The 9431-nt window shown below is 47.7% G+C and overlaps 1 pseudogene; it reads right to left on the bottom strand.

Annotated features, from left to right (window-relative positions):
* Nucleotides 1–1034: 1034 nt before the first annotated feature.
* On the bottom strand, nucleotides 1035–7845 carry LOC142599824 (uncharacterized; annotated as a pseudogene).
* Nucleotides 7846–9431: the final 1586 nt, after the last annotated feature.

Raw genomic sequence — 9431 nt, 5'->3', positions numbered from 1 at the left:
GATGGAGAAAGAGCTTGTCAAGAGCAACAAGTCCTTTCCAAGGCCTCCACACAGCTGGCACCATGAGAGGGTGCCTTAAGCAAGCTGCTTGTCAGGGACAGGGTCTAGGAGGAGGCTCTTCCATAAATGCCATTCTCAAGTCGAGTTCCTGGAGAACATCACCTTGCTGCTCGCTCTCTTCCCCTGCAGAAGCTGAACTAGCTGCTCAGGCCATCTCCATTTGCAAGAGAGTCCAAGTCCAGCAGCTTGTAAGCGTGCCAGGTCCTGATGCATCTCCTGGATGGACCCTTCCCCTGGCTCCAGCCCTGAGTCTCCTCAGCTCGCCCAGCTCCGCCTCTGTGCTGCAGAAGACCTTTCCTCAGAGGCAGTCCACCCCAGGGGAAAACACAGAACCCAAACTGGGAAGGCGTTTTGGGTGAGCGCTTCCAGCAGCCCGGCAGCCCCTCACACCCGTTGCCCCTTGGCACGGAGGAGGCAGCGCAGACCTCAGCTCACCGGGCAGGGGTGGCGAGGGGACGCGGCCTGAAATCTCAGAGGTCCCTGCCCACAGCAGTGTTGAGAAATTCTTTGACCAAACAATGGTTAGCTTTGAATTTAACAAGGCCTATGGGTAATTAACATATACGGAGAAGATATCGTACCCTTGAGAACAGAAACATCCTGGCAGGACTGCCCAAACAGCGTTGATCAGGAAGAACAGCTTGGCTGGACAACAGAGTTGGGCAACGTCCAAGGAGAAGAAACTGTCCTCAAAGGCTTGTGAGCATACCAGGGACAAAGGAGTGGGGGGGCTAACTCCCCAAACGACCACCAGCCACCACCCGAGACCCCCGTGCATGCGGAGTGTAGTTGTGCAACGCCAGCATTATGTAAATGCAGTAGATAGGCGGAGAGGTGGAGACTTCTCGGAAAATGTCTGAAGATTCAGGTCTTAAGGTATATAAAGGATGAACGTTTGGGTTAGGGTACGCACGACAGGCGGGGCTATCCCCCGTGCACCCGGCACCGAAGAAAGCAATGCCTGCTTTCTAACGCTACAACGGAGTGTTGGAGAGTTTATTATCCCCTATTTGGAGACAGCAGGGGCTGGACCAGGCGGCCTTTCGAGGTCCCTTCCGACCCACACCAAGACCAGACCCGTGGGGCCCCACGCCGGCGGCAGCACAGCCCACGCCGCGGCCGCCCGGCTCCGGGGCGCGAAGCGAACGAGGCCGCCGGTCCCGCCGCCCCGCCCCGCCCCGGGTGGACACCGGCGCCGGCTCCCCCCTCACCTCCGTGGCGCCGAGCCGCGCCCGCACCTCCCGCGCCAGGAAGGGCTCCAGCCCGCCGCCCGCCGTGCAGAAGTACCGCCCGCCCCCCGGCGCCATCCCGGCTCGCCCCGCCGCCCTCAGCGCGGGCCGGGGGGCCTGGCGGGACCGGCCCTCCTCGGCGGGGCCCCTCCGCGGGGGCGGCTCTCCCGCGCTGAGCCCGCCCTGTGAGCGGGTCGGCGGGGCAGAGCGATGGCCCCCGCTGCCGCTTGCCTCGGCACCGGAGCACCTTCTGTGCAAGCACCTGGTCCGGACCGTGTGCGTACACTCGCGGGGCGAATCTGCGCCTGCCCCCACGGGACCGCTTCCCCACTAAGCGCGGTTATCACTGTGACGGGAGGGGACGCCCTGAGGGACCGTCAGTGCGGGCGCTGAGGTGAAGCACTGCCGCGCAGCTCTCGCTCCTCCTCTTTCGGCAGAAGACCCCGCCGCCGCTCCTGACGGGGCTGGTGGGGAGAGGAGGGTGGCTGTGGCGCAGAAGCGGTGTCTGCATGCGCAGCATCTGGGAGGAAAACCTGTAGGCCCCCCCGGCAGTGATTCAGCACCCACGGCCCAGGGGGAAGCGCCGGGAGGGCAGCTGGGAGCCAGCTGCTCCCCCCCGCAGGCGACCAGCTCTGCTGCAGCGTGCGCAGGAGCTTTTCTTCTCCAAACGACTCGGTTCTCATCCCCCCTTCCCACTTCCTTACAGGGGACAGAGGCAGAGTGACATCAGGAACACTGATGCCACGAGTCCTGTGTAGTCCGGTCTTTGGGTGGGCCCAAGAGGAAACACTCCAGAAGCAGGAGTGGAAAACTGACAGCTGCCTCTCACCAGGCAACACACTTGCCTTAGCAAGCAGGAGAGCAGCTGCCAGGGCAGTCCGGCTGCGCGGCACTCTCGGCAGAAGTCCCGCGTTTCCAAGGAGCCTTCACCCAGCTGGGCATCAACGCAGAGCAGCTGTGTGCTCATGTGAGGGCCTGGGGATGGAACAATTTCGCAAGAGTACCTAAAATCCTCTTTGGCCACAGCACAGAGTTTTCCTCAGAGAGCTGCACATTCAACAAGGCGAGTCTCTCTTTCCGGAATCACCATTTCAGCATAAAGCTTACCAGCAGCCGATGGACACCCACCGAGCAATACAGGTGGACGTGCCTGCCTTTGCCCGTCACCACAGCATTTCCTTACGAGAGGAGGTTTTTGGTAGGATGCTAGTTGAACATAACTCCCCTGCCAGTGCCCACAACCCTGCTCTCTGGTTCCCTAGATCCCTGCTGCATTGCCCGGTTGGCTGTGGCAAAGTTGGACGAAGTTAAAACCTTAGAGCAGCATTGGGTAACTGTGGGAGTGTCACCGAAATTCGGGAATGAAAGAAAACTCCTTAACACTAATTTAGCATTAAGAAGCAGGCATTTCCTTTATTGCAGCGCTGGGTGTCAGGAGGATAGTTCCTCAAATCAGGCACACCTAATGCTGGTTCTCTTGTCATATTTATACACAAATGTTACAAAGATTACAAAGTGGTACACTCCCCATTCCAATAATTGGTTCATATTTCTTCGCTTAGTATGCAAACTAGAACGCATGCTCAGTTCTGTTCTCCGCCTCTATCTTTTGAGTAGGTGGTATAATTTGGGTAGGGGGCTTATGGGTCGGTGGTCGTGGGGACCCTGGCCCAAATTACCTTTCCCCTAGTTTCTCAGTATTTCAGTGTTGGTAATTGTTTGCTATACGCCTCAGAAAGATAAGGATGTTGCTGGAGGCAATTAATGTCCTCCCTTTCTGCAAAGTATGTACATAAGGACCTTGAAGTGTCTTGTAGCTCCTCCTTTTTCTCATGATGTGTAGCAGGTGCTCATTCTAAGAATTGTTAGCCTTCTACCTAAAGTAATAATGACTAGTTTCTTATCACATATAATACAAGTAGGCCTTCATTACAGGCCTTTCTTCTTGGCTACATTTTCTTATTATGTATAATATAAGCAGGCCTTCGTTACAGGCCTATCTTTTTGGCTACAATTCCCCCCTTTTGAAACTTTTCAGATCCTTTCAGATTCTGAAAAGTTTCACCTTCACCCTTTTCTATCAAAGCCATATATAAATCAGTAGATATATTAGCAGTACTTCTGGCAAATGTTGTGAGCTGTATCATGTGCTTCATCATTATCCAAAGTTTAATATACAAAGCTGTAGTTAAAACAAAGCCTAATAAGACAAGCAAAAGCAATACAATAACCGGATGCAACATTTTGTTCAATAGTCCAGTAACGTTAGGCGATCATCCAAACAGAGTATCCCACCACTTATGCTCCCCATCTTCCTTCACTCTTTCCAACACCTGATGGATTTTCTCAGTATCGTGGTGGATGGTTATCAATGTTTTCCGTCCATTTTCATGTCTGCAAAATTTTCTGTAGGTCTTGATGATGTAAAAGTTCTCTCACAAGTGTTAAATTCATTTCTATAGGGGTATGTATTGAAGCATTTCATACAGTCAGTACAAATGCTGTGGCACTATGGTTGGTGGGATTGTAGGTGAAATTCACTAACTGCCATCAAGACTGGAATTCTTTTTCAAATTCATTTTGCGTTATCCCAAATGACTTTAGGGACTTCACTAGGTAAGACCCCTTCTTCCCCTTCTCTAATGATTGCTGATGCCACCGACTGGACCCATAGTTGGGCTTGAATACAGCTAAGAGCTAATGAGATATTACTTTGGCCAGTGCCCAGGCCCTCCAGGATCATCTCATGGTCATTTTCATTAATTTGTTTCTATGGAGGCAATATATCTGGTAACAGCCACTGATTTGCCCCTAAAGCTGAAAGAGAGGATCGAAGAGGATGTTGTAATCCTTGCACGTCCTTAGTGGCAGCAGCTAACTTATTGGCGAGGATTTCAGCATCTATACTGTTCAATATTCCCATTCCTGTTCCCAAAGTGCCAGTTAGATCTCTTTGTGTTCTACGAGAGGTGGGAGTCCGCCCATGTAACCAGGCCAGCCATCCCGTATGGGCTGTGTTCAAGAATGGGGAACATGAGGGTTTTAGTTCGGCAATATTGATTTGTATGGACAACTCTACCCTTTTAAGGGAATAAAATGGATTTAATAAGATTTGTTGTTGTCCCACATTTTTAATGACATACGGACCAATGCTAAAAGTAAGTGGAGTCAGTCCAGAGGGTCCAGTTGGCACAGGCCCAGGCTTAGACTAGGGGATCGTGTCATGCTAGGTTCGATAACGTTTATCTTAAATTTAATGTTAATGCCAACAATTGATCAAGGACGCCTAAACAGATTACGTGCACAGATTGTACCAAAGTAAAATTGTGCCAACAATCTAAGGTACTAGAAATACATTGGGTCGTAATTTGACCTTCTCCTATACAAGATGTGGCCTTATTTGCCCTCTGATGTGTAGATCCATTTATCATTCTGCATCCTATTTTCATTGCTTTCCCTACCTTCCCCTTAATTATGGGAATTTTCCCACAATGGCCATCCTCCAAGCCCCATTCATTTTCTAAAAACACCTCAGTTCCATGTATTACCACTGTCAGTAAGGTAGCTTTGCCTACATTCCCCATTATACCAGTATGTTGTTTATGGGCTTGAGACCATAGCTCCTGTTGGTTCCCTTGACTGGAGAGCAAAGAAACTGCCAGTAATACCCAGAACAGGACCATACCTGTCCTAACAGAGCAAGACATCTTACATATTTGACATACTTTTTCAAACCCGATTCAATTTTGATTTTTAGAGGTCCTTCCGTAGTTACTTGCCACTGATCCAGGGGGGGCTTTCTTAACTCGGGTATAGTGGATCCATGGTTCAATTCCTTCAACCTTGATTGCTGTGTAGGTTGTCAAAAGAATCTGGAAGGGGCCTTTCCACTTTTCCTTTAGCGGTTCAGAGTTCCAAGTCTTCATGTAGACGTGGTTGCCAGGCTGGTATGGATGCATGGGGGTATCAAGGGTCAGAGATTCAGATAAGGTGACGTATCTCTTTAGACCTGCAAGCGTTTTTCCTTTTTATTAGTCCGAGGTTGTACCCTAATGTGGAGAAGTGCTAAAGAAAGGGCTTGGGGCCATTTTAATGTTGTTTCCTGACAGATTTTACTTATTTGTCTCTTAAGAGTCTGATACATTCTTTCAACTTTTCCACTAGATTGCGGTCTCCATGGAGTATGTAAATCCCATGTAATATTCAAGGTTTGACTTAATTGTTGCAAAACCTCAGCCACAAAATGCGGTCCTCTATCTGAGGACATTCCAATTGGTACACCAAACTTAAGTATTATTTCCTTTAATAAGCGTTTAACAACCTCCCGTGCTTTGTTGGTGCGACAGGGAAAAGCCTCAGGCCATCCTGAAAAGGTATCCACCAAAACCAAAAGATATCGATAGCCATTTTGCCTGGGTAACTCAGAAAAATCAATTTGCCAGTAATCTCCGGGGGAGTTCCCTCACCTAGTAACCCCTGGGGGTGGCCTCCTTTGGTTAAGAGGGTTGTTTTTTTTTTTTTTAAACAGACTGGACACTTCTGTGTAACTGATTTTATAATCTTAGTCATTCGAACACTAAGTACTTGTGATTGGAGGTTGTCAATCAAAGACTCCACTCCCCAATGTGTTTGTTTATGTCTGGCCTCAGCTATTTGTGTCATTAATTGAGGTGGCACAATAACTTGCTCATTGGGGGTTATCAGCCATCTTTCTGAATTTTCTGTTGCTTTTAAATGCAATGCCAATTTACGGTCTACTTCACTGTAAAAAGGCTTAGTCCCTGGTAGCTGTATCCTTCTAGCTGGGATTAGTGCTAGAATACCTTGTTGTGCAACCTCCTTGGCAGTGCAATCTGCCAAACGATTTCCTATGTTAACACTGGATTGCCCAAACTGGTGTGCCCAGCAGTGCATTATAGCAATCTCTTCTGGTTCCTGGACAGCTTGGAGAAGTTGTAAAATTTCTTCTTTGTGTGTAATAGAAGATCCTTGTGCTGACAGCAATCCTCTTTCTTTCCAAATGGCTCTGTGAGCGTGCACAACACCAAAGGCATATTTGGAGTCTGTCCATATCTTTTACCTGTTTACCTTTAGCTATTCTTAAGGCCTGACATAGTGCAATCAGTTCCGCTTTCTGCGCCGATGTGTCAATGGGTAATGCCTCGGCCTCCACAACTTCTGTAGTTGTAACAACAGCATATCCAGCCCTTCGTTTCCCATCCTGTACAAAACTGCTACCGTCTGTAAACAGCTCCAGATCAAGGTTAGTCAAAGGTTCGTCATGCAGATCTGAGCGACTGGAATAGACTTCTTCAATTGTTTGCAGACAGTCGTGGCTCAAAGATTCCTCACTTTCCTCATTCATGGTTAAAAACATAGCGGGATTGACAGCAGAGGTGACTTTGAGCTCTACATCATCTTGTTCTAATAGCATCACCTGATATTTAAGCATTCTGCTGGGGGATAACCAATGTCCCCCCTTTTGTTCTAGAACTGTGGTAACCATATGGGGTGCATATACAATTATCTTTTGCCCCATGGTTAATTTCCTGGCTTCCTGTATTAATAGGACGGTGGCCGCTACAGCTCGCAAACATCCCGGCCATCCCTTACTTACAGGGTCCAGTTGCTTAGAGAAGTACCCGACTGGTCTCTTCCAGTCCCCAATCTTCTGGGCCAATACTCCCAAAGCGAGATGTTGCCTTTCATATACAAATAGTTCGAAGGGCTTATCTAAGTCCGGCAGCCCTAGGGCAGGCGCCATCATCAAAGCCTTTTTTAGGCTCTGAAAGGCCTGCCCGCATTCAGGGTTCCAAGGCAGATATTCTCTCTGTGCCTCCTTCAAGATGTCGTAAAGAGGTCTTACCAGCAGTCCATAGTTGGATATCCACAGACGACACCATCCAGCCATTCCCAGGAAGGCCCTCAGATCTCTTGCTGTTTTCGGTTCTGGGATCTGACAAATAGCCTCTTTCCGATCTGTTCCCAATCTCCGCTGGCCCTGTAAAATCTCAAATCCCACGTAAGTGACCATTGGTTTTGCAATCTGTGCCGCCTTCTTGGACACTTTACATCCTTCTTGTCCTAAGAAGTTCAACAGTCATTTGTATACACTCCTCCCAGGTTTCTGCTGCTAATAAGATAGGATATAATCCACATATTGCAGCATAACTCCTCCAGGATGGTCTCTTCTCCATATTTCTAATTCTTTAGCTAACTGGTTTCCAAAGATTGTTGGACTATTTTTGAATCCTTGAGGCAACACAGTCCAGGTTAGTTGAGTTTTTCGTCCAGTGGTCAGGCTTTCCCATTCAAAGGCAAAAATAGCCTGACTCTGTTTCTCGAGAGGTATACAAAAGAAGGCATCCTTTAAATCTAGGACTGTGAACCACTCATGTTTATCTTTGAGGGCTGTAAGTAATGTATAGGGGTTTGCCACCACCAGGTGAATGTCCTGCGCAATTTGGTTCACAGCTCGTAAATCTTGCACTAATCTGTATTCCTCACCCCTTGGCTTTTTAACGAGTAAGGTTGGGGTGTTAAATTCTGATTCGCATTATGTGAGCAACTCATATTCTATAAAGTTGAGTATTAACTTTTCTAATCCCTTTTTGGCCTCTGTCTTCAATGGGTATTGTTTTTGTCTTACCGGATTTGTTCCAGGTTTAAGGATAATTCTTAGTGGTTCTGCTCTTCTGGATCTACCTGGAACCTCACTAGCCCGTACCAAAGGTGTCACTGCATTCTCCACCTCCTTGGGAATTCCTTCGTTAGTCTTAGGTTGTTCCTGCAACATAAAAACTCTTGCCTCAATGGCTTTAGATTCAGGGATTAATAGTTGAACTTCTCCATCTTTAAAGGTGATCTGTGCTTCCAATTTACTCAATAGGTCCCGTCCCAAGAGTGGTATAGGACATTCAGGCATATATAAAAATTGGTGAGTTATCCATTGTTTTCCAAGCTTAAAATTTAAAGGATGGAAAAAGACACGCTGTTCCGCTTTCCCTGTGGCACTCACAACATTTACTGCATCATTGCTCAATTTTCCTTGACAAGTGTTTAATACAGAATAAGTTGCCCCAGTATCTACAAGGAAATCTATTTTCTGTTTTCCCAGCTCTACTATAACCAGGGGTTCTGCTGGGGAGGTTTCCCCTGGTCCCCTTCAGGACTTAGTTCAGGGGAACTGACGTGGAAAGCGAGCTGCTTCTTGATTGTATCGTGCCTGCTCCAGAACCTCTGGACTGATAGGCATAGGACCCCTAAAACAGTCCTTAAATTTCTGACAATCCCATTTCCAATGTCCCAATTCTTTACAATAGACACACTGATGATCTCCTAAGGTATTACTGGTATTTTGTGCTGGAGGGGCCCCGCCTCTCCCCCATAGTATTGCCGTCCTCCCCTGAAGTTACTCTTTGCTGACGCTCCCTGCAGCGCAGCTCTCAGGTTACCGTCTCTTTCCCTGTCTCTCCGTGCCTGTCTCCGCTCTCCTTCGTTTTCTCGTTGCTCTTCTCTAACTTCCTTCCCTTTCTCCCTGTTACCAAAAACTATCCATGCAACTTCCAACATCTTTCACTAATTCCAAATCATCCTCCTCATCACGCTCGCACTTCAAACACCGTTGCCCCGTACTACACGCAGAGCAACACCTTCACAGCCTCCTGCTACCTTTTTCTGCTTTTCTAATGCTGATGCCAGGGGGTCTTGCAGGGTAAACCCACAGTCCTTCAGCCACTCAGGATGATTTCACAAGGTGAAAAAAAACCCAACCAAATCAACATAAGGTACCTCATCCCATTTCTTCTCCCTTCTACAAAACAACATCAATTGTAATATTGTATTATATTACAAATTCTTATTCTTGGGCCATTTTTCCTGATCATCCAATTTATATATCGACCACCAGTGATTATAATACTCAATTAGTTGTCTTTTTATAAGAGGGTCCCCTCCTATTTGTTTCCAATGTTTTAAAATACACCCTAGGGGAGATTTCTTTAATATTCCCCCATCCACCGAAGATTTGTTACCCATTGTAACGCAAATACCACAAAATCCACAGAACAAAAATTGACAAATGACAAAAGTAACACAAAACAATACCACAAAAAAAAACCACAAAACAAAAATTGACAAATG

The sequence above is a fragment of the Balearica regulorum genome, unplaced genomic scaffold (assembly GCF_011004875.1).
Source record: "Balearica regulorum gibbericeps isolate bBalReg1 unplaced genomic scaffold, bBalReg1.pri scaffold_76_arrow_ctg1, whole genome shotgun sequence".
Classification (NCBI taxonomy): Eukaryota; Metazoa; Chordata; class Aves; order Gruiformes; family Gruidae; genus Balearica; species Balearica regulorum.
Note: the sequence above shows the minus strand (reverse complement) of the source record. Positions and strands in the feature narration are given on the sequence as shown.